Source organism: Triticum urartu, chromosome 7A (genome assembly GCF_056163025.1).
Source record: "Triticum urartu cultivar PI428250 chromosome 7A, HENAU_Tu73, whole genome shotgun sequence".
Classification (NCBI taxonomy): domain Eukaryota; kingdom Viridiplantae; phylum Streptophyta; class Magnoliopsida; order Poales; family Poaceae; genus Triticum; species Triticum urartu.
In genome coordinates, this window is record NC_141879.1 from 513,138,426 (window position 1) to 513,148,960 (window position 10,535).

The window sequence follows — 10,535 nt, forward strand, 5'->3', positions numbered from 1 at the left end:
AAATACTCAGCGAAAGAGATTCACCAGGGGGCACATCACTACAAAAAATACACTTCCGTGATGATACGTGTTTGTCACAGTAGGTCGCGTTTTTTGTCATGCATGTACATCCATGACGATTTTATGACAGAATCAAGATAGTCATACCTGTGTTGTCGTAGAAGTGTTCCATGACATTACCAAAATTATCATCACAGAAGTGTCCACTTCCATGACGATAAATCGCGCGTCACAGAAGTGCTTTCGTCAAGGGTGACTGACACGTGGCATCCACCGTAATGGAATGCCGTTAAGCTATCGGGTCGGGTTTTGGATCCGATAACCCGTTAACAGCTCCGACCAATGGGGATTTTCCACGTGTAAAATCATCATTGGCTGGAGGAAACACGTGTCGGCTCATCGTTGGGACAGATGTCATCCACTCATTGGACAGAAGGCGCCTATGATACGTCGACACGTGGCATGGCCCAACAGAGGCCCATTCCTGTGAAAAGGTCGGCCCATTTGACTTGGTCAAAAGGTGGCGGGCCGGCCCATGGAAAGCCTGTTAACAGCCTGTTCGCATATAGCCCATTTACAGCCTGCTAACCCAAGGCCCGTTACGCCCTATCCGAATTAGGCCCGGTAGCGTCATCTGGGCCATCCAATATGATTCTAGCCCGTTTTCACTTCTGGTGCATGTATGGCCCATGACGTCTTTCGGCCCATATGAGGACCTATGTAACTCTTGGCCTATTAACGGCCCGTGGTGAAACTGGCCCATAATGAACAGTGTATCATTTTACACCCATTAACGGCCCGTGGTGAAACTGTCCCGTAATGAACAGTGTATCACTTTATACCCATTAATGGCCCGTTATTCCGTTGGGCCGTTTCCAGCCCATGTTATCTTTCGGCCTTCTCAGAGCTCATTTATTCTTGGGCTCATTTCCAGCATTCGTTTACTTATGGCCCGTTACTATCATTTTCTGCTTGTGGGCCAAATTCCGCCTGTGGTTACAGTCGGCCCGTTTGTGGTCTGTTAATACGTTGGGCCGTTTTCATAGCGTCATCAAATACGACCTATTAACGATGGCCCGTTATGGTCGGCCATGAACGGACAATTCCAACTCTAGCCCGTTTACACCATAATGCGGTCTGTTTGGCCCATGTTTGGCCAATCGATCATATGGCCCGTATAAGGCCCATTGATGATACAGCCCGCAGAAGGCCCATTGTTTCTACGGCCCGTAGAAGGCCCATTGTTTCTATGGCCCGTAGAAGGCCCACTGTTTTTACGGCCAGTAGGAGGCCCGGTGTCACTACAGTAAATATTAGCCCATGGTTATTGTGGCCTAGTTTTAAAAAACAGGTTATTGCAGCCACTAGCTAACCGCGGAAAAAGAACTACAATGACTACAAGCAAACAAATAAACAAGACAACAAGGAAATGAATAAGCAAGCAACTAACGCTAGGCTATCATGGCTATTACACATATCACATCCACCGGGCATCAAAGTTCGCCACCAGTGCAAATATAGGGAACAAAGTAGCATATCATATACACTGGTTGTCAAAGTTGGCGACCAGCGCAAATAAACGCCGCAGCAAAACAAATCCAGAACTGAAACCACTTCAGAAGATCTCAAGAAACAATATCCTGGGTACCCATAATGCTGGCAAGATGCTTAGCAAGCTTATTAACTTTTTCTTGTTTGGCGCTTAAATCCTCCAGCGCTTGCTGTTGCACCAGAAAATATGCATCTGGATTCTGCAGGGACTTCCCCAGTCCTTCAACTTCCTGTCGCAGCACATCTGATTGATGTCTTTCAACTTGAAGTTGAGACTCAAGGAGACTAACTGATTCAGGTAGCGAGTTCGAAGAGCTTGTGCCAGCAGTAGTGGCCAGTAACTCGAACACTACATCAAGACATGACTTTTGGGTTCCCTCACTGTCGTTAAGATAGTTTTTATCAGCTTTCTTGGAGACCAACAGAGATGTCTCACTATCTTGAACCTTATCTGCATTACTTCCTTTACCATTGGATAACGCGGTACTGTTCTCCAATATTTTGTCCGCATTCTAAAAGAGAAACAAGCAGACACATCACATGTTTACCATGTAGTATATGAAACTCATTTTGGTAAATGAGTTCGGTAGTAAAGTGGACAGGATAACAGCATGAAACAAACATATATCTATGTACCATGGTCACTTTATGGTCTATATCATTCTAGTTTTTGTTGCCAAATCAAGATAGAGACACAGTTCAAATAATATTTGTTCAAGACAAAGCAGAATAGACAGAATATAAGTGTGGGTAACTATAGAGCAATAACAACACTTGTAATGTGCATGACATGAGAACATAACTGTTTATTCAATTGAAACTGAAATCAACATAGAGCAGGTTACAACAGCAAACCAGTTAAAGAAACAGGTTTAAAACATACCTGTTGCGCCATTGGAGTTTCAATTCCATCCTTCAAATTTGAAAATAGTTGGTATGAGTAAATACAGTAATGCAAGAGCAAAGGAGTATGAACCATAGCTACAGAACCTGACCTGAGAACAAATCTTCTTCTCCTTTAAGCGTTGAGTTGGGATTCGGAGTGGTGGTCCTCGTGCTTTGGGCACTGCAGTTCCCTTACTAACTGCTCGTGTTTGGGTGCTCTGTGGTGGAGACGGTGTTGTGTCAACTGGAACTGGGTTACTATCTACCGGGGTTGGGGTTAGAAGGGGTGTAGCTGGTTCTCTGTCCAACCGGGTAGGGGTACAATCTGCGAGAGTCTGGGTTATGTGTGGTGGATCTGGTCCTTGGGCAAGTACCACTACAAAAAAATACACTTCCGTGATGATACGTGTTTGTCACAGTAGGTCGCTTTTTTTGTCATGCATGTACATCCATGACAAATTTATGACAGAATCAAGATAGTCATACCTGTGTTGTGTTCCATGACATTACCAAAATTATCATCACGGAAGTGTCCACTTCCATGACGATAAATCGCGCGTCACAGAAGTGCTTTCGTCAAGGGTGACCGACACGTGGCATCCACCGTAACGGAACGCCGTTAAGCTATCGGGTCGGGTTTTGGATTCGATAACCCGTTAACAGCCCCGGCCAATGTGGATTTTCCACGTGTAAAATCATCATTGGCTAGAGGAAACACGTGTCAGCTCATCGTCAGGACAGATGTCATCCACTCACTGGACAGAAGGCGCCTATGATACATCGACATGTGGCACGGCCCAACAAGTTTAAATGGGCCGGCCCAACTAAAGGCCCACAAGATTTTGCGGACCATAATGGGTCGGCCCAGCTAAAGGCCCACGAGATTTTGCGGACCATAATGGGCTGGCCCAGCTAAAGGCCCACAAGATTTCGCGGGCCATAATGGGCCGGCCCAGGTAAAGGCCCACAAGATTTTCGTGTGCCATAATAGGCCGGCCCAGGTAAAAGCCCACGGTGACTCTAGCCCATAATGAACAGTAATTTTCTTTATACCCATTAATGACCCGTGATTTACATGGGCCGTTTCCAGCCCGTGTTAGCTTTTGGCCTATTGACGGCCCATACGTTCTTGGGCTCCTTTTCAGCCCTCGATTACTTCTGGCCCGTTACTGGCCTGTTCCCCTAATGGGCCAAATTCGGCCCATGGCAAGAGTCGGCCCGTTACTGGCCTGTTCCATTAATGGGCCAAATTCGGCCCATGGCAAGAGTCGGCCCGTTACTGGCCTGTTACCCTAATGGGCCAAATTCGGCCCATGGCAAGAATCGGCTCGTTTCTGGCCTGTTAACCCGTTGCGCCGTTTCCAGCCCGTCCTATATTCTAGCCCATTAACGACCCGTTATGCCTGTGACAGAATTAAGCCTTTGCTGTCCTACGGCCTGTTAACGGCCTGTTACCGTGCTAGGCCGATACCAATTACGCCCGATTATGGCCCATGTAGACCCATTTATCCGACGGCCCGAGGCCCACCGATTACAGGCCCATTTATCGACGGCCCGTAGGAGACCAATGGATCCTACGACCCGTATATGGCCCATGGTAGTTGCGACCACTAGCAAACCAGGGAAAAAGAAGACTAGGAAATAAATAAGGCCGAAACTAACACTAGGCTATTAAGGCGATTGCACAGATTACATCCACTCGGCATCAAAGATCGCCACCAGTGCAAATATAGGGAACACCCTACACTATACAAAAATGGCTTGCTGTTTTCTTCAGGCGGTGGCTGCACATTAAGAATAAATTTTGTATCGCACCAAAACAAATTACAACTATATAACAAAGGGAAGGTTGGCATAAAACTTAATAGTCTAGCAGATAAATGCACCACCAGAAGTTCAGAAGCTCAGTTCATTTGACCTGACTGTTACGTTTTCATGTTGTATTATCCGATGGAGCACCATAACCCTCGCCTTCATTTCCCCTAGGATCCTGAACAACATAGCAAATGTCTGATAGTCTGGTTTCAAAACCATGCATATCTTGACGACATTGAGCATTGTTTCTCCTTGTTTCACAAAGGGTCTCTGTTAGGGAATGGACTTGTGTCTGGAGCGCAGATACAACATTGCTTTGAGCTTGCATATCTTGATCATGAGGCAGTTTGGACGATATTGCCTTAACAACCAACCCAGTATTATGCAGGAACGTGCTTTTGGCACTGTTAGTGGACAGGTACTGACCCACTGCAGCAAGAGCTGACATTGCGGTTATAGTTGCCTCGCCACCTTCAGAAGGTGGTGGTTCTACCATTTTTTCCATAGCTCGCTGAAAAGTTGAGGTTTTACATTAGTAGTACCAGAACAGAAGATATTAAGGAGGCAGCAAAACCAAACAAAATAGCTTTGGTCTATATACAGAACTTATTCTAGTGAACCCATGTAAAATATTAGTTGTATTTTATTGCAAAGTACATAATAAAACCAGGTTCCAAACATATGACCATGTACCATCGCTAATGTATTGTCTATTTCTTCACATTTTATTGAGGGCTAAGGATAAAGAGACGAAGTTTATAATACGGTAAGCATAGTATGACGTCATTCATATCACAAAACAACTGAGAACAGACAAACAGGCAATTATAACATTGTGTGGGAAAGTCCAGCACGGAACTAGATTACGGGTCAAGATCAAAGGAACATCACTCCTCTCTTTAAACCTTGTAAGGTGCAATGATACGCTAAGACAATTTGTATAAAATTGAAAAGAGTAATAGACATTGGCTGCAAACCATGCAGTTCAAGGCACAAGTCAGAGTAAGTAGTAGTTAAAAGGCATGAGGATTAAGGACTTACAACAACGGCTTTGACTGGTGTAGTCATGCCCTTCTTCTTGCTGGTGTGACAGTCCTTGAAGATTTCCACAACATTTGGTTCAGGTACTTTTTGGTCCTTGCGGGCTTTCCTCTGCATTTGGAACAAGTCAATATAGATATGATAATATGGTACAGCGAAAAGAGTGAAACAACAGCTAATTACAAGAGCCTCGCAGTGTGCAATATAGCTACAAGATCCTGTCGTCTGTTGGAATTTCACTTTCGTACGGTTGGCCTTGTTCTTTGAACAGTTCACCTACAAGAAGATAGATTTGTGTGGAACATGCGTAAATAGGACTTCAACATGTGATCTGATGACATATATATAATGTACCTGATACTTCGGATCGGACCAGTGTTTAACGAGGCCTCTCCAGTCTTCATCAGATATATTTTCCACTGGAGATGTTTGGGCAAGTTCACTGTTAGCCTTGCCTTCAAAGTGAGTTTTCCTCAAGTTATACTGATACTGTCGCAGAGCAGACTTGAAAACATGGGTGCAAGCTTGTCTGGTTGCATCATCTTGGCTATCCAACTTGAACCTCATATGTTGAAAATGATGGGAGTCTCATTATCAGCAACCTAGAAAGTATTGGACAGAGCAAGACGATATTACTAGTTTCCATACATAACCATACTTACAAATAAATGGTCGAGCAAGATGTTGAACTGGATTTTGTCTTTGTCATTCCTGTACTGAATCCATGTTGGGAGGATACGTACATGACACCTAACAGCAACCGCTGCCTCTGATACTAACTTGGCTGACTCTGTAGCATCACGTGGCCTTTTTAAACCTGCCTCAAAACAGATCTCCATTCTTCCTCCTCTAGATTTAGTTAACCTATCAAGCATTATCCCTGATGTTTGTTTCCTCTTGCGCCTAGGTGCTAGTCCAACAACAAACATAGGAAGTGTTAGTGTACATCAAACTGTGAGACTACATATAAAGAAGCATGCAACTGTAACTTGACTCCAGCAACTACCTTTTTGCTGTTGAAGCTCACAAGGTTCATCTGATATTGCCAACTCGTCTTATGTCAAGAGTGCTTGGGAAGTAGTGTCAAGTGGAAAGGGAGCTTGGGAACATGCTGCTAGCTCAGTTGACGCACGAGTACGTCATGCAGCTGGTAGTACTGTGGTAGGTGTTGCAAGAACTAGGGCTGTCTCTGCTTGTTTGGTGGCAGCTATTTGTTTCTGTTTGTCTTTTTTTGCAACTCGTGTAGCATGGGATGCCATGTTTGTAGAATTTTCTGCTGGACTTTGACCTTCTATTGCACCATCAGTACCAGCAGAATCTACAGGATTCATCCGCTTCTCATTCCCTGCCATTCTGTGTTTCTTACTCTTTCTCGGTGCCATGTTAAGTCAAGTCGACAAGAAAAACGAATAACAATTTAGTTCTTCAGAACAAATTGATGCGTGATGCAGACGAATTGAACTTTGATGTTAGACAACCACATGATAGGAGGATGTAATATGTATGAAAAACAGGACGGAAGAGATAACCAGAACTATGATGTGTAAACTAAGAAGAAGACATTTCACCAAATTAGAAGCAATGCAATGGAAGGTAGACACCATATGAAAGATGCTACAAATATCGCTCTGCCAAGTTAACAGTGTCTCATCATAAATGGTGTTTAAACAAATGTGAAGCAGTACAAGAAATAAATCATATGCAAGATCCAAACAACATCACACTACCATGTTAGAGGTCTCTCGTCATTAGTGCCATTGCATATTCACAACATTGCATATTCACAGCTTATGATGTGTAAACTAAGGAGAAGGCATTTCAACAAATTAGAAGCAATGAAAGCTAGACACCATATGAAAGATGCAACGAATATCACTCTACCAAGTTAAAACTGTCTCGTGATAAGTGCCATTTCAACAAATTAGTAATACAAGCTAGAAAAGAATGTGAGATGTAACCTATATCACACCCCGAAGTCAAACGTGTCTTATGATAAGTGATTGTTGCAGGTTACACAACAGTAGTAATTTGATGTAAGAACATGGTGTGATAGACAGATATTGTATGTTCTAGAAACATGAACACGTGTCTTATTCAAGTATAATGTGTAAAGTAAGCAGATGGAATTCAACAAAATTAGAAGCAATACAAGCTAGACATCATACATAACATGCAACCACATATAACAGTGCCAAGTTAGAGGGAACACCGGTGATGCTGCACTAGGGGAGACGTGCTCATCATAAACACAACTTTGTTGAGTGTCTATGCATGTGTTGTATTGGAAATCATCTTCGAGGTGTGGTGGAGTAGAAACTGTAGAGGCCCTCCGTTCGGAAGGAGCACCTTTATCCGCTGCCTTGCTAACTTCCTTCCGCTTTATTGATTTTGAATTGTCAAGTAAAACCGACAAGAAAAAGCAATAAAATTCTCTCTTCAGAACTCATTCATGCATGATACTGACAATCACTACTTTGATGTAAGGCAAACACATGATACCAGGATGGAATATGTACGAAAAACAGGATGACATGGCATGTTCACAACTGTTTGTGTAAACTAAGCAGAAACCATTCCAGCAAATAAGAAGCAATGCAAGCTAGACACCACATGAAAGATGCAATCAATATGACTCTGCCAAGTTAAAAGCGTCCCATCATAAATGGAATTTCAACAAATTAGAAGTAGCGCATGCTATAAATCATATGAAAGATGCAACTAATATCACACTGCATATACTAAAGGTGTCTCGTCATGTTGATTGATGCGGGATACAAAAAAACAATAGTTTTATGTAAGGACATGCTTAATAGACAGATGTACTATGTACTAAATACAGGAAGGCATGTCACATTAAACAGGTATAATGTATAAGCTAAGCAGACTAGCACATGCAGTTTAACCAGATTGGAAGAATTACAATCTAGACACCATATGCAACATGCAACCACATATCACGCTGCCAAGTTAGAGAAAGCACATGCGATGCTAGTGTAGGGGAAATGTTGTAATCAACTACAAAGCTATGTTCACTATCTTCATCTAGCATTTCTATTTCTTGAGAATCATGTCGGGAGGCTGACGTTGCATTCTTTAAATGAGGAGTAGTCCCCTTGCCTGCCTGCCTCGTCATAAGTGATTGATGAGGGATACACAAGAACATTAGTTTGATGTAAGAACATGGTTAATATACAGATGTACTAGTATGTACCAAAAACAGAAAGGCATGTCATATTCAAAGGTATAATGTGTAAGCTAAGCAGATGCAATTTAACCAAATTGGAAGCAATACAAGCTAGACATCCGGCTGGAGTGGTGAGCATGATCATCTAGGACCTGAGAGCCTCGTGGGAGGCGGGCTGCTCCGTCACCATCGCAGCTTTTTAGTTGGCTTCCAGGTGATGCCTATCTTTGCTGGGCTTGTCACTGGCTCGGCCAGTGCCCTGACTAGCTATTTGTCTTCTGGTGCTCACGGGATGGTGGTTCATGTAAAAAAAATCTTTCCTTATCTTACCGACTTTGGCCTTTCGAATACAAGCTAGACACCATATGGAACATGCAACCACATATGACACCGCGAAGTTAAAGCAAGCACCTAGGATGGTGGTTCATTGCGAGCGAGGTCATCAACTCCAGAGCTACGTTTACTGTCTCCATCTGCTGACACTGCACCCATTATAGTGCTGAAACATGTCTTGCCTACCGGCACACCAAACTGGAGAGACTTCTCTCTTTTCTTTTTGGCTTCTCTCATGGCAGCAGAGTCTGAAATACCCTTGCATAAAAACACAACAGTGAGAGTAAGGGTGAAGTGTGTGCAGAACTAGTGCATTGTAAAAGTAGCAGATAGCAGGTGGCTGAAAAATAAATGACAGCAGACATATGATAGCTCTACAACATTGCATGGCAAACAAAATTAGATTCTACTCTGTATGATTTTGTAATATATGAGCACAGGAAATGCAGGTACTCCTCCAGCACACCACCACATGTGGTCATATCTAAGATAACAGTTGACTGAAAATAAATAGGTCAGTCGATTTTTTTAATGAACCGTCCGATCTATAAGGAACGGGCAGATGGCCTTCGTCTACCTCCCGCCAGTCACTGTTGACGATCTTTCTCGAACCGCCAGCGACCACCGGCCCAGACCCTTGCCTCCGCCGCCCCGCCCTCCCATCGACGTCACACCACCGCCGTGCTTGGCAGCGCCCTCAGGCCATCCCTTTAATCCCAGCCGACCTCCAGATCGGGCGCCAGTAGCTCTAGGCCGCACATGCCCCTAAGATAAACACCAAGGCGCTGCTTCCCCGGCGTAATAGGCGTACTAGCGCCTGTTACGCCGGGGAAAGCTTCCGTTAATTGGGAATCAAGTGGCTAGAAATTGAAATTCAGGGGGGCGACGGACCTCTAGCTAAGGTGAAATAGTATATGAGGAGAAACCTTGTGCATCGCAAGTTACTAGGAACATCTAGTATCAAGAAGAAGCGGTCAACTAGTGTCTTCTGTGGGATGAATACCGTGCAAGCAGAGACGTAAGATTTGCACGAATAAGGGAAGAGGAGTACCTTTTTCGGTTGCCGGTGTGGTCACCTCCACAAGTCGCGCTGATTTTCTTCTTTTTACCGGGGAAACCGATGTTCTGGAGGGTGCAGGCTTGGACGAACCCATGGCCAAATTGTTGGCTGTGTTGCCGTGGCCGTATGTCGGCGGAGGGGAAGCAGATCCGAGGCGGCGAAGGACGGCGTAGCAGGAACAACTTCGGTGCGGTGGAGGGTGGCGAAGTTGGAGCGGCAGCGGTGAGGCGCAGGACGACGTGGTTGAACTGGCTCGGGTACGGACAGCTCGGCCTCGACTTCAACTACTAGCCGTGGAGGGCGTTGCGGTTGAGGTTGCGGTGGACGACGACGTCGGGGTATCGGCTCCGGCGTGATGGAGGAGGGCGGCGGTTGATGGGTGGGATGGGGTGGCGGACGGAGGACGCCGGGGTTTCGCGACTGGTGGAGAGGTAGTTTTGGCGCCCACGTAGTACGAATGGGGAATCGGACGGGTGGGGGAACCATGTTTCGGTCTGGGACACGCTTGTTTTTGGCTTTTTTGAACAGAAATGGGACGCGCTTGTTTGAAATTTTGGGAAAGTACAAACTTTGCCCCCTCTTAAATTTCAGACCTACTGCGGGTCAGGGGTAGGATGGTAATCCTAGGTGTCCCAAATAGTGGGCGGGAGCGATTTCGGCCGCGCG